This window comes from Mirounga angustirostris, unplaced genomic scaffold (assembly GCF_029215605.1).
Source record: "Mirounga angustirostris isolate CCGP_5_RB_7025 unplaced genomic scaffold, mMirAng1.0.hap1 SCAF_13, whole genome shotgun sequence".
Lineage (NCBI taxonomy): Eukaryota > Metazoa > Chordata > Mammalia > Carnivora > Phocidae > Mirounga > Mirounga angustirostris.
The window spans coordinates 52050089-52064407 of NW_026991721.1; the positions used below are offsets into that span (position 1 = coordinate 52050089).

Consider the following 14319-nt stretch of genomic DNA (forward strand, 5'->3'; position numbering starts at 1 on the left):
AGCAGGCTTCCCGCTGAGCAGGGAGCCTGATGCGGGGCTCGATCCCAGGAACCTGAGATCGTGACCTGAGCCAAAGGCAGGCGCTTAACCATCTGAGCCACCAGGCGCCCCTAATTTTTTTTTTTTATTTAAATTCAATTAATTAACAATGTGTTTGTTTCAGGGGTACAGGTCTCCGATTCATCACTCTTATATAATACCCAGTGCTCATTACAACACATGTTCTCTCCAATGCCCATCACCTGGTTACCCCATCCTGATTTAGCCTTCTTGATCTTTTTCAGTTCAGTCTATGCAACCCTTGCTGTCTCTGCCCTAGTTGATGCCATTTTCTCTTACTTGGATTATTATAGGAAACTCCAGGCTGGTTTCCCTGTGTCTAGTCCACTTATCACAATTACAGTGATAAAGTGAAAATCAGAGTGATCTTTCTCCTTTGCTTTAATTCCTTAATGTAGGAGTCCTTGTTGTCTTCTGAATAGAAAATAATTTCTTAACATAGCAATAGAGTTCTTGATGTGATGGCTCCACTTTCTCCTCTGGGTTCTTTTTTTGCTATTCTCTATATTGATCTCATCAGTATGTACTATATTTTGCCTTACAGACTATTTTTGGTTTCTAGAATGGTCATGCTATTTCTGGCTCTTTGGTCCTTTGTATGACTATTTGAAGTAGGCTTTGCCCTTGAGTGTTCTACCACTCTCTTAATATATCACCTTGTTTTATTTCCTTCCTGGAAGTTAATTACTCTCTAAAATCATCAGTTTTACGTTTTTAAGTCTTTCTCCAGTAGAACTAAAACTCTGTGAGGGCAAGAATTTTATCATTTTCTATTACATTTTTAATATCTAAACTAGTGCCTCGCACTTAACTGTTGCTTAGTATTTGTTAAGTCAGTAAATGGATGAATGAGTGAACATTTACCTTACAGAAAGCCCTGTGTATGTATGAGTCTTACTCAGTGTTTCCTTAGTATTTTGTGGTTATCCTCCATATGTCATTTCTTTGTGGGCCATATAGTACCTGGCTAGAGTATGTGAAATAGTATACACTGTTTGTTTTGTAATTGTCCATTTATCTTCTTGCATGTAGCCCCCTTGCTTCCATTCCATTCACCCCTGCACTAAGATTCACGTTCTGTGAGGTTCAAGAGGTATGCATGTTTTTCAGTGTTTTGCCATCTAATACTAATGGTAGGTGCCAAACATGTTCAAAAATGCATTTTTATCAGATATCAGTTTTCAGTGCCTATTATTTTAGATTTTTCTAAGAGTAATTTCATATATACTTTAAGTTTTCTTTGATGCCAGCAGAATTTAAAAATATTTATTCTGAAGAATCCCATTGATCTAATTTAGGTGGTTCAAAGGTCTAGGTTAGAAAGGCTAAGGTTGACTGATACTACGCTGCTTAAAATTATGTTTCATATGCCTCCTTGGACTGAGTTATAGTTACTTGAGAATCAGACATGGCTCTGGGATTTCCTCAATTTGGAGGACCTTGTGGTATTTCTAAGGAAATGAGGTTGGGAAAAAAGTTTCCCACAGCATCTTTTTATTTTTAATATTTAAAAAAATGTAAAGTGCATAGATAAAAAACAAGAATATTATAATGTCCATATCCCTACCACTCAGAATTAATGCTTTTGTGGTTCATTATTTCCTTTCATATATTTGCTAACTTAATTTGGGTAGAACTTTTCATGAAATTTAAAATCTGTCCCCATTTTATCATTATTTTCTAGCAAATATGCCAGATTTCAATTATAATAGTGAACATATATATAGTCTTTTTTTTTTTATTAAAGATTTTATTTATTTATTTGACAGAGAGAGATATAGCGAGAGCAGGAACACAAGCAGGGGGAGTGGAAGAGGGAGAAGCAGGCTTCCCGCTGAGCAGGGAGCCGATGTGGGACTCAATCCCAGGACCCTGGGATCATGACCTGAGCCGAAGGCAGATGCTTAACGACTGAGCCACCCAGGCGCCCTATATATAGTCTTTTAATTTGTAAAACACTTTTTCATGTTGCGTAAAACTAAAAGCCAATTCGTTTTACTTCGCAACCCTATGCAATTAGCTTTTATAGACTATATGACAAACATCAGTGTCTTATTGATCATCAATTACATTAATTTGTTTTAACCATTGATTTATTGACTTGGATTTTTATCATAGTTGCTATGATTTGACATTTAAAGATTTTATTTATTCTAGAGAGAGAGCACGCATATGTGTACGAATGAGCTGGGGGGAGGAGCAGGACGGAGGGAGAGAATCTTCAGCAGACCCCGCATAGAGCCCAATGCGGGCTCATCCCGTGACCCCAAGGTCATGACCTGAGCCGAATCCAAGAGTTGGCTGCTAAACTGACTGAGCCCCCCAAGCACCCCATGATTTGACATTTAAAATTTAGTTTCAGCATACAAATAAGTTCCGCTTTGTGATTATGGAACAAATATACAGATGCTTTTAATCTTAGTTTGCTTTGAGAATTATGTGTTAAATGCACGTAAAACATTAATTAGATTGTGGTTATTTGCAGTATAAGAAATTTCTTTAGCACAGTGGTTTTCAAATTGTTTTTCATGAAGCCCTAAGGTTTCCCCAGAAATGCTTCTGAAACCCTCACGTATTATTGGTCTGCTGGGACTACCATAACAAAATACCACAGCCTATGTGGCTTAAACAACAGAAATATATTTTCTCACAGTTCTTCAGGCTAGAATTCCAAGATTAAGGTGTTGGCAAATTTGGTGAGTGCTCTCTTTCTACTTTTATGCTAGTCCTTGTCATCACTGTGCCCTCACCTGGCATTTCCTCTGTGTGTTCACTGCAGGGAAGGGGCTTGGGGTCTCTGGTCTCAAAGACACCAGTCTTATAGAGCCCCACTCCTATAACCTTGTTTAATGTTAATTATCTCCTTAAAGGCCTTATCTCCAAATACAGACAAATTGGGGGTTAGGGCTTCAACATACGAATTTTGAGGGGACACAGTTCATTTTATAACATCTTATGAAATATCTTCTTGGAAGTGGTTGTGCTGCTCAATAAAAATGGAAGGGGAGTTGAAAACAACTGCTCTCATAAATTACATAGTTCCTTCAACATAAGAATTGATTAAAATTGCGTTCACATGTAACTTTCCCAGGAGCACATTTGTTTTGTGAAATGAGAATCATCCTTACAATCTATCTTTCCTGGGGTTCCAGATCTTTCTTAATTTGTTAGTAATATTGTTTTGTAGAATCTTAAATGATGTGCGCATGTTAGGTATTACCCTTTGCATAAGGATTTGCCGGGGTCATTAAAGCTTTGATTATATTATAGTATGTTTTTGTAAATTATTGTAGACTCTAATTGTAGTAACTTCTTGATTGAGGCTAAAAAGTGTTGGATTAAGAATCAGGGGTTCTAGGAGCACCTAGGTGGCACTGTTGATTTGGCATCTGACTCTTGGTTTCAGCTCCGGTTGTGATTTCGGGGTCCTGGGATCGAGCCTGGCATGGGGCACCGTGCTCAGTGTGGAGTCTGCTTGGGCTTCTCTTCTCCCTCTACCCACCCCCTCGCCCCCATGCACACACACTCTCTCTCTCCCTCTTTAAAATAAATAGATAAAATCTTTTTTTTAAAAAAATCAAGAGTTCTAGCTTTGCTGTTAAATTTTTGATCCTGGATAAATTAATTTAGTATTTCTGTGACTAATTTCCAATTAGAACATAAAATAATATTGGGGTCAGGAGTTCGAGCACCATGTGGGGTGTCGATATTACCTAAATTAAAAAAGAAAACAAAAACAAGCAAACAAACATGAAAGAATATTGAGAAAGAAGAAAGCCCCAAGTCCCAGTTTGGGGGATTATCAGGTAGTAATGATAGTTGTGAAAGCACTTTGAAAAGCAAAATTTATGGAAATGCAAATTGTCAGTTTCACCAGTAATTTGCTTGCATTTCTCAAGTAAATAAACTATTTTATTTTGGAATGTATGTTTAAACTCCCTTAGCAGGAAAAATGACCGTATTTACTTACTCATGTCATTACCTAGGTTTTGTTATTTGGTTGGCTCCAAAATAAAAATGTTAGAAGGAAAGACTGTGCTGTAATTTCCCCCTTACTGTTCCAGTTCAAGGGATAACTTAGATTTTAACGTAATGTGAAATTCCACACCATCATGGTGGTTGTCATGATTCCAACATCTACTTCCATACTGTTCTTCGAAATCCAAACTTAGAGAATATCCATTTGAAAACTTTTGACTAACATTTTATTTGAAAATAGTAATACTGAACCAAAAATATAAGTTCGTTGTATTATAGTCAAGCTTCCCCATAATTGCCCACATATGCCATATTCACTTTTTTACTTCCCACTGATTCTTCCCCGGCGGTTTCTGTGCTACCAAAAACACGTTGTCAGAAGAAGGCTTGCCTTGTTGTAACATCCAGTGGACATTCTTCAGTTCTTTTTTACCAAGCCTATTTTTATCATTCTTTCACAGAGTTGAATGTTTTTAAATCTCTCTCAGTTTTGCTTGGTTTCTTTCCGTCTCCAGTTGTGCTTTCTTACTTTCTTTTGCTGGCTCTCTTCTCTGACCCCTGAAACACTGCTCAGTAGCAGATGGAGCAGAATAATCTAATAGAAAAGCTGGAAGAGGCCTTAAAATAATTCATGTAAACACAGAATATAATCATAAATGTAGTTAGCTAAGAACCCACAGCTGCTAATGCTAGCCCATTTTCATCTGTCTATTCAGTAAAGATTTTTTGATGGCCTACTCCATAAGGGACTTAGTAGGGCACAAAGGGGATGTATAAGACATGATGTTCTTGAGTCTGGAGTTCAGTAAAGGCAGAAAAGCAAAGTAGGTACACAGATAAATATAATGGCAGGCAGAATGTAAATGCTTTAAGTGCAGTGTGCTATCTAGAATAAAGTAGTTTTGGGGTATGCAAATATATTTAAAATTTTCTCATCTTTTCAGTATTTGTGGTAAAGATTATGACTGGTAAAAAATAGAAAAGCACTGATCTCCTCCCTTCCTTCTGACCAGTAATGCTTAGGAAAATAATTGAAAGATACAAGTAGCCAAAAGTCATAAGGTAGGAAATGTTCAGCATGAAAGCATACTTAGAGAAATAGTCCACTCAGTAATTTTGATGGAAGGCAATTAGAACAGCAGATACAGGTTGTATAGTAGGCAAAAGTTTGACCCTTGTGCCTTTACTCTTGGTGTTATATTGAATATGAGTATGTTACATGGCAAGAGGGGCTTTATGGAAGTAATTAAATTTATTAATCAGTTGACCTTAAATTAGGGTGATTATCCTGGATTATCCAAATGGGCCCAGTGTAAATTACATGAGCCTTTAAGAGGAGAAGAGGCAGGCAGAAGGCAGAAATACTCAAAGCATGAGAAGGACTCAGCACATTTACCCTTCTTGAAGAATGTAGAGGGTTGCATGGAAAGCATGAGAAGGATATGAAATTTGCCAGTGATCTGAATGAGTTTGGAAATGGGTTTTTGCTCAGAGCTACCAAAAAGGAGCTTAATATCAGTTTTATGAGACCATAAACGGAGGATCCAGGTCAAACCAGGCTGTACAGGACTTCTGACGTGCAGAAATTGGGAGATAATAAATGGGGGCTTTTTTTTTAAGATGCTAAATTTGTGTTTTATTATATAGCAGTAGAAAACCAATACAGATTGATTATATTAATGAGGGATTTATAATCTGATGAGAAAACTCAACAAGGATTAGAAGTTTCCAAAAATTGCTTACAGAAGTATTTTGCCTCTTTCAAATTTTTATAAAAATGCTCTTTTCTGTACAACCCATAAATAGAATCATGAAAGTCTCATATTAGTACACTTAGTTATTTACTTTAAACCTAACTTGATGCTAAACATTAAACAAATTTACTAAATTTGATACTAAATCAGAAAAGTTAGCTGGAAAGAGAATTTTGGTGTTAGAAAATCTGGGCTGCATTGTTAGTACTGTTGATCTCAGGAAACTATCTCACTTGTCTGAACGAAGATTGATTCATCTGTAAAACTGGGAAAATGCGATCTTACAGAACTGAGAAACTACCGTTTATCTTGCAGAATTGTGAGAATTTAATGAAATTATGTATGAAATGCACTCCTCATAGTGTCTGATATATTGGCTTCAAGAGTAAAAGTATTATTGCAGATAATAAAGTATCTAAGATAATGTTGAAGCTTACATTTGTCGCCTACTTTTTAAGGTCTATAAAAGATACTATTATGGTAATTTAGTAAATTGAAACTACCATACCACAAAAACTGTAGAAGTATTTCCTGGGATGGTAGGTTATTAATTAAATTCTGAAGGTAAAAATAGATGACTTCATGTGAAACAGGAAGACAAATCAAGATGTGCTCAGCATGGAGGCATCTTTTCCCTAATGATTATAGGGAATCAAAGCTGTGTTCTGTTGGTTGGCTACTTTACATTGTTATTCTCCTGATTACTTCAAGGAGAGGAGAAAGCACCTTTGTGTGTATGTGAATTCTCACCCAACCCTTACAGAGTAGATCCATATATTGCTATTCCCATTTTGCAGATGAGGAAATTGTATTTGCCTCTATAAAAATTTCTTTCCCTCACCAGAATTCATGAGAACTAGACCCTACCTGCCCTAAACACTGTTATGTACATCAAAAAGTCCTCAAATTATGTCCTGCGGCCAATTTTTGCATATCTATCTATCTGAGAGAGAAAGTGAGCAGGGAGAAGGTGTCCCAGGGAGAGGGAGAGAATCTCAAGCAGACTCCATGGTGAGCCTGGAACACAGGGCTTGATCTCACAACCCTGAGACTGTGACCTGAGCTGAAACCAAGATTTGGATGCTCAACCAGCTGAGCCACCTAGGCACCCCTGCCTGTTTGTGTAAGACTCATGAGCCAATAATGCTTTTTCACAAAGAACATTTATAATCAGTTTATTGAAAGAGAATACTTTGAATTCCAGTTAAGCACAGTTATCCACCTCCCCCGAAATAATTCCATCCTTCTTATTAATACATCTGTATTACAAAAAAGTTGAACTCAATTATTATTATATATTATGCATAGTATATAACATGAGATATGACATAGTATATCATATTTAATATAATTGCTATTATATTTTAAATTTTATCAGGAAAAATTGTAGACGTGCTTTCTCTATTAATACGTAAGTACCTTTGTAAATATACTTGATTTAGGCTCTTGGCCCACAAAGCCTAAATATTTTATCTGGCTATTTTCAGAAAAAGTTTGCTGACCCTTGATATACATCATGCCTACCACAGTGCTTGGCACATAGGGGTTTAATAATTATTTTTTGAAAGAATAAATGAATTGAGGTTAAATAACCTTGCAGAGGACACAAAACCAAGTTACCCAGCCTGGTCTTTCTGATTTTATATCCTGAAAAACAGTAAAGTTCTGTTTATGGCAATGAGAAATAAATCCTTAAGTTATTTTAGAAAGGAACATTATAATTATTTTCTTATCTGAATCACCAGGAGTGGACATTTTATATGATACCAGACATGGTATGGATGTTGGGTATAATTGGTAAATATTTGACAATAACTTTATTTATATTTATATAAAGTTATTAGTTGTAGTATAGCTTTTCTTTTAAAGAAAAAAGATTTTATTTATTTGAGAGAGAGAGAGCGCGCGTGCGAGCTTGAACAAAGAGGGGGAGGGAGAAGCAGACTCCCCGCTGAGCACAGAGCCTGATGCGGGCTTGATCCCAGGACCTTGAGATCATGACCTGAGCCAAAGGCAGATGCTTAACCCACTGAGCCGCTCAGGTACCCCTAGTATAGTTTTTCTAACAATAGAATTTGAAGATCTAAGTACAAGTTTTACCGTGGCCAAAAGCTGTATTAGGGATTTTCTTCTTAGGCATTCTTCTGTCTGCATTATTAAGAGTACTGTTGATAATCCAGAGAAGTTGGCAAACTACAGCTCACTGCCTGTTTTTGTAAATAAAGTTGTATTGGAACACAGCCACATCTGTTTGTTTACATATGATCTATGACTGCTGTCATGCTACAGTGCCAAATTGAGTAGTTTGTTTAATAGAGACTGTATGCAAAGCCTAAAATATTTACCATCAGCCCTTGCAGAAAAAATTGAATATCTAATCTGGAAGGCACATCAACCATCTGTATCTCTATTTCTCTTAGATCTATCCTTTATGAAATTAAAATACCAGAAAGTCACATGGTGGTTAGCAGTTGGGTAGATAAGAACGACACGAATAAGCAAGAAACACATCTGTACCTGCTGCAGAACTACTTTGTTTTTTATGATCTCTTATACTAGTTGTTGGCTGGTTCATAAGCAGATAAGAACTCTGTGCACCTTTTTGACTGTCATTTACCTAGCTCCCATACTGAATGACTGAACAAATATATTTGTGTGATGTCTCATCAGTAAGTTTCCTTGACAGTTTATTACTAGAAAAAGTTTTATAAACTGACTTCCCTGAGCTCTAGCTCAGGCTTTATACAAAATTACAAACATCTCCATTTATATCCAACTTACTGGCTATTGAACTGGTGTCACCTAAACAAATCAAACTCAGCATATCAAAAGTCAGATTCATTCTCTTCCTCCTCACACCTCTTGTACATACTGAATCCATGATGTGTTCATGTTACCAACATTCTGAGTCCAAGCCATGATTTGGGCATCGGCCCAAAGCCCTTCTTGTCCACCCACACCCATACAATAGCCAGGTTCTGTTGGCTTTTCTTCCTGTTTATTTCTCAGATTTGTCTTCTGTTCATCCTTATTGCCATGGCCTAATTCAGGTAGGCCTTCATCATTTCTTACCTGAAACGTCATCTTCTACTAATTAGCCTCCTGGCTTTTAGTCTTGTACCTTTTCACTGCCTTCTCCTCACTGCTACAAGAATGACCTTTTAAACACAAAGATTTAAAAGTGACTGTTATATCACTTCCAGAATGATTTAGTGGTTCCCATTCACTCAGAAATCTGAACTCTGTCATAGTATTCAGCGCTCTTAATGGTTTAGCCACTTCTCTTCGGCCATATCTAATGTCATTCTCTCCTGTGCACCCTATTATCTGGCTCCTGTTCTATACCATTCACAGAACCTTCTGTCTTTTTCATTCCTCAGAGTTTTTGCATATACTGTATCTTCTGCCTGGAATGCCTTCCTACTAACTTGTTTTCCAGGCAAACTTAATTTATCCTTTCTATCTCAGCTCAAGTACTACTTTCTCCTTAAGATCTTCTCCTAGGAAGATTTTCTTTCATAGATTTATATGTAACTCCATTATAGAAACGATCATATGTCTTTTTTTTTTAAGATTTTATTTTATTTATTTATTTTTAAAGATCTTTTTTATTTGACAGAGAGAGAGCGAGAGAGGGAACACAAGCAGGGAGTGTGGGAGAGGGAAAAACAGGCTTCCCGCCGAACAGGGAGCCGGATGTGGGGCTGGATCCCAGGACCCTGGGATTATGACCTGAGCCGAAGGCAGACGCTTAACGACTGAGCCACCCAGGTGCCCCAAGATTTTATTTATTTATTTTAGAGAGAGAGTGAGAGAGAACACAAGTAGGGGAGGAACAGAGGGAGAGGGACAAGCAGACTCTGTGCTGAGTGCAGAGCCCGATGTGGGACTCGATCTCACTACCCTGAGATCATGACCTGAGCCAAAAGTCAAAAGTTGAATACTTAACCGACTGAGCCACCCAGATGCCCCTATCATACGGTTTTTATAATGAATGTTCACTGTGTACCAGGCACTGTGTTTAATACTCACCTTTGAAATAGATACTTTCTTTTATGCACAAAGAAATTGATTTTGAGACATGAAATACCATGTTTGGTCTCACATTGCCAGAAGTGGCAGAGCCAGCATTCAAACCCAGGACTTAGTGAATCTAGTGCTTCAAAATACCACTAATATTGTCCCTCCTATTTGTCTTTTTTTGTAGGTTGTAAGCATCTTTTGAGTGCTTTTTCTCATCTTTCATGCATCAATTTTAGATGATTTAAATAATCACTTAGTTTCAGTTTTCTTTCAGTTGTCTGCTGATAAGCTCAACTCTGTATTTGCTTCTTTGTTGTACTCTTTAGCTGTATTAGGTAGTTTTCTGATGGAATTTTTACCTTCCCTGTTATGAGACTCCTGATCTTTTATCTTTCTCTTAGTGGCATCATTGTGCATAATCTATAATGGAGACCTGTTTCTTTTCCTTTTGAAGTCGTAGAATATAATTAATGTAAAATTCTGTTTAAGTCCAGAGCACGTATCTGGCTTCTGCTAAGCCTTGTCTTAGTAGACTGCACTGCTACTACAAATCATTCAGCATTGGCATCTGTTTGTTATCTTTTGTTAGTGTCTCCCTAAAACAATTGGACTAAGTAAGACCTGTAGAATGAGCAGAAATTTGTTAGGAAATTACCAATAGCTTAGCTCACTGTAATATAAAGTACCTAGAGAGAATGGTAGTGAGGGGAAGTCCAGGGATCATGTGAAAGGAAGCTATTGTGATAATCCAACTGAGCAAGGAAGAGACCTGAGTTAAGGTTTCGGCAGTAAGGATGGAAGGAAGAGGGTGGATGTGAGAGCTATTTGGAAAGCAGAATCAATAAGTCTTGGTAACTGATAGAGAGGGAAACAGAGAGGTATCTAGCGACACAGTGCAACCAAGAGCATTCATTGTATTGCCATATCCTACACTTGGCTGGCATATATTCTCCAGTATCATCTAGAGTGTAAGGGAACTCGAAAATCTAGCTGGTGCCTTTTTACTTTTAAGTGGAATCACCCTCCTAAAAATAAAGAAATCCAATGAGTGGAAATTGAAACTAGGAGTTCTGCTAGGATCTGTTAACTCCTTGCTTAGTTGAATAGGCCTTGGCCTTATTGAGCTTCACATTCCTTTTTAACTTGGTGAGTCACAAAGAAATTTCTCTGCAAGTGAACTCTCAATGCTTCCATGAAACTCCTCTATTTCCTGTTGTTGTTAATGACTTTAGATACCACATGAGCAATTTTATACACCTTAGCCATGGATCATGAATATCAACATGTTAATAAACAGATACCTTCCTTCAGCATATTCAGTACCTGTGCTTTGGCTTTCCTGCTGCCCTGCCACCTGCCTGAAGGCAGCCATATAACAGCCTTGAAAAGTAATGGGAAAGCCAAGGTTTAAGAAATTATCCTTTAAATGAAATCACAGTTGATTTCCTTTAGCCTCAGAATAATTTCTAAGAGACAGTGGCAATTTATTGCTGTTTTTCTTTGATTTCTGTGATTTCCTCAATGCATGCCACACTAATGATTTAGAGATGGTTTTTCAAAGAAAAAAGAAATGCTATTATGTTGAATGTAATCATTGATCTTAAAAGGTTCTTGATTTTATGAAAAGTTAAATATAAAAATAAATATGTTTCTTAGAATAAGCAGAGTTTTTTTCTGGGGCTTAATACTTGAGAGATAGGGGCGCCTGGGTGGCTCAGTTGGTTAAGCGACTGCCTTCGGCTCAGGTCATGATCCTGGAGTCCCGGGATCGAGTCCCACATCGGGCTCCCTGCTCAGCGGGGAGTCTGCTTCTCCCTCTGACCCTCCCCACTCTCATGCTCTCTCTATCTCATTCTCTCTCTCAAATAAATAAATAAAATCTTTAAAAAAAAAATACTTGAGAGATAATGACATTGAGTAGAAAAGAACCTAATATGTCTCATTTGGGGTGTTTCCCCCTCATCAGAACCGTACCTCATTTATTTATCCCTCAAAAGTAAACGGAAGACAAGGGCTCTGTCCTTTGGTTCCTTAGAAACAGGTTTAGAAATATTTTGAAAGTGAATAAACTTGGTAGTAGATGGCCTTAATCGAAATGGCAACTTCAAAAAGACCCATTGTTTTTACTCCCTAGGGATGATTGTTGTCTATTGTTAGCAAGGCATTTAGCATTTTTAAGCATTAGATATTTCTCTACGGCTATATTTATTTTTCAAAACTAAACTAAGGTTGTTATCTTTAATTTTTATTTGCCTTGTTAATATGTTAATTGGTGTTTTCTTTTTTATTGAGGTGCAATTCTTAGAACATAACATTTGTAGTATTAAAGTAAATTCATTGGTTTTAGTATATGCACTATGTTGTGCAACTACAACCACTGTCTAGTTCCAGAACATTTCCGTTACGCTTAAAATAATCTCCATGCCCATTAACAACAGTCCCAATCACAACCCCCTCTCCCAGTCCTCTGGCAACCAATAATGTACTTCTGTCTCTGGATTTGCCTATTCTGGACATTTCTTGTAAATGAGAATCATAAAAATTATACGGCCTTTTGTGTCTGACTTCTTTCATTTAGCATAGTGATTTCAAGGTTTATCCATATTGGAACATGCATCAGTATTTAATTTCTTTTTATTGCCAAATAGTATACCATTGTATGGATAATACCATACTGTATTAATCCATCATCAGTTAATGATCATGTGGAATTTTTTCCCTTTTTGGCTATTAAGAATAATTCTGTAAACAGTAATGTACCAGTTTTTGTGTGACCATGTATTTTCATTTCTCCTGTCTATATACCTAAGAGTGTAATTGATGGATCATATGGTAATTTTATGTTTAGTTTTTTGAGGAACTACCAGACTTTTTTTATAGCTGCTGTACCATTTTACCTTCCCACCAGCAAATTTATGAGTGTTTCAATTTCTCCAAAACTTAGGTTTTAGTAATAATGCTAAGGGCTAATATTTGAGAGCTTACTATATACTAGGTCTTATGCTATTTTACATACATTATTTAGTTCAAAACACACCCCATATCATGGCAAATTAAACTAATCCCAAGGTCACGTAGAGAGTAGATGCTGAAGCAAGGATTGAACACAAGTTTATCTCATGCCACAGCATGAATACGTAACAGAAAATATTTCACATACTGGAAAATATTTCCACATACTTTTAACTTTGTAAAATGTTCCCTAAAGAGTACTGTTTACTCTGTGGTAAGGTGTGAGCAGCCATAATTTATGCTCATAACTGAATTGCATGTGGTGATGTAGCAAGACCTAGATATGTAATGGGGAAAAATAGGAACTCTACTAATTACTATGTGTATAAGTTACTTCTTTTGAACCCTGTGTTTTCTCATGAAAGTATATGTGAATATTCTCAGCATATTGCCTTGTCAAATAGTTGGAAACTAGCAAATGTTATTTAAATAATAATAATAATGAATTAGAGGGGCGCCTGGGTGGCTCAGTCGTTAAGCGTCGCCTTCGGCTCAGATCATGATCCCAGGGTCCTGGGATCGAGCCCCACATCGGGCTCCCTGCTCCGCGGAAAGCCTGCTTCACCCTCTCCCACTCCCCCTGCTTGTGTCCCCTCTCTCGCTGTGTCTCTCTTTGTCAAATAAATAAATAAAATTTTAACAAAAATATAAAAAAAAATAATGAATTAGAGAAATAACAGTGATTTTAGGGAACTTTTTTTCTTTGCTGTGGCTGGTGTCCTTTGGAAACTAACAGCAACTTGGGCCAAATTATCTATACTTGTGGATATAGAAGTACTGGGTTTTATTTTCTTTGGTTTTCTACTGAACTCCTATGTGACTTCAGGTGGTCCAATGAATGTTTTATGATAATAATATACCTGAAGGCCTTCCCATAGAGCAACAAGCTGAATTACCTTACTTATGGCTGGGAAACCTCTTGTGACAGGTGTGCCCTTGAGTAGACTTCAGGAACCCGCTTCTCTTCTTCAGATGTTTTCTTTTCCAAGTGTGCACACCTGTCAGTTATATACTTAGAAGTACTGCTCCTTCATAGCACAGTTATTTATCTAGTAAACATTCCTATAACTCGAATATTAATGTTTTCAAAGAAGTTATATAAAAATCATAAAGTTATTTCTCATTGCTTTAACTCAGCAGATAAACCTAGGAAGTAAAAATAAAATCTTATATTTTCCTAAGTATAAAATGTTCCTACCATTAAAAATTATTGTGTTGCTATTATATAGTTGTCGCTATTCTTGTTTGAGCTGAAAATGAGAGGATGGAGTATGTAAGATTTATGTCAGATTTTAAAAACTTCTTGGGTGCCTGGATGGTACAGTCGGTTGAGCATCAAACTCTCGGTTTTGGCTAAGGTCGTGATCTCAGGGTCATGAGTTTCAGTCCCTCGTCGGCCTCCTGCTCAGCATGGAGTCTGCTTGGGTTCTCTCTCTCTCTCTCTCTCTAAAATAAATAATAAATCTTTTTTAATTTTTTTTAATTTTTTAAA

General features: G+C 36.9%; 1 protein-coding gene across 2 annotated transcripts in view; it reads left to right on the forward strand.

The window, feature by feature from the left end:
- Positions 1 to 14319, forward strand: part of RSF1 (remodeling and spacing factor 1) — a 169347-nt gene that overhangs the window by 62604 nt on the left and 92424 nt on the right. The gene's annotated exons all lie outside the window — the stretch shown is intronic.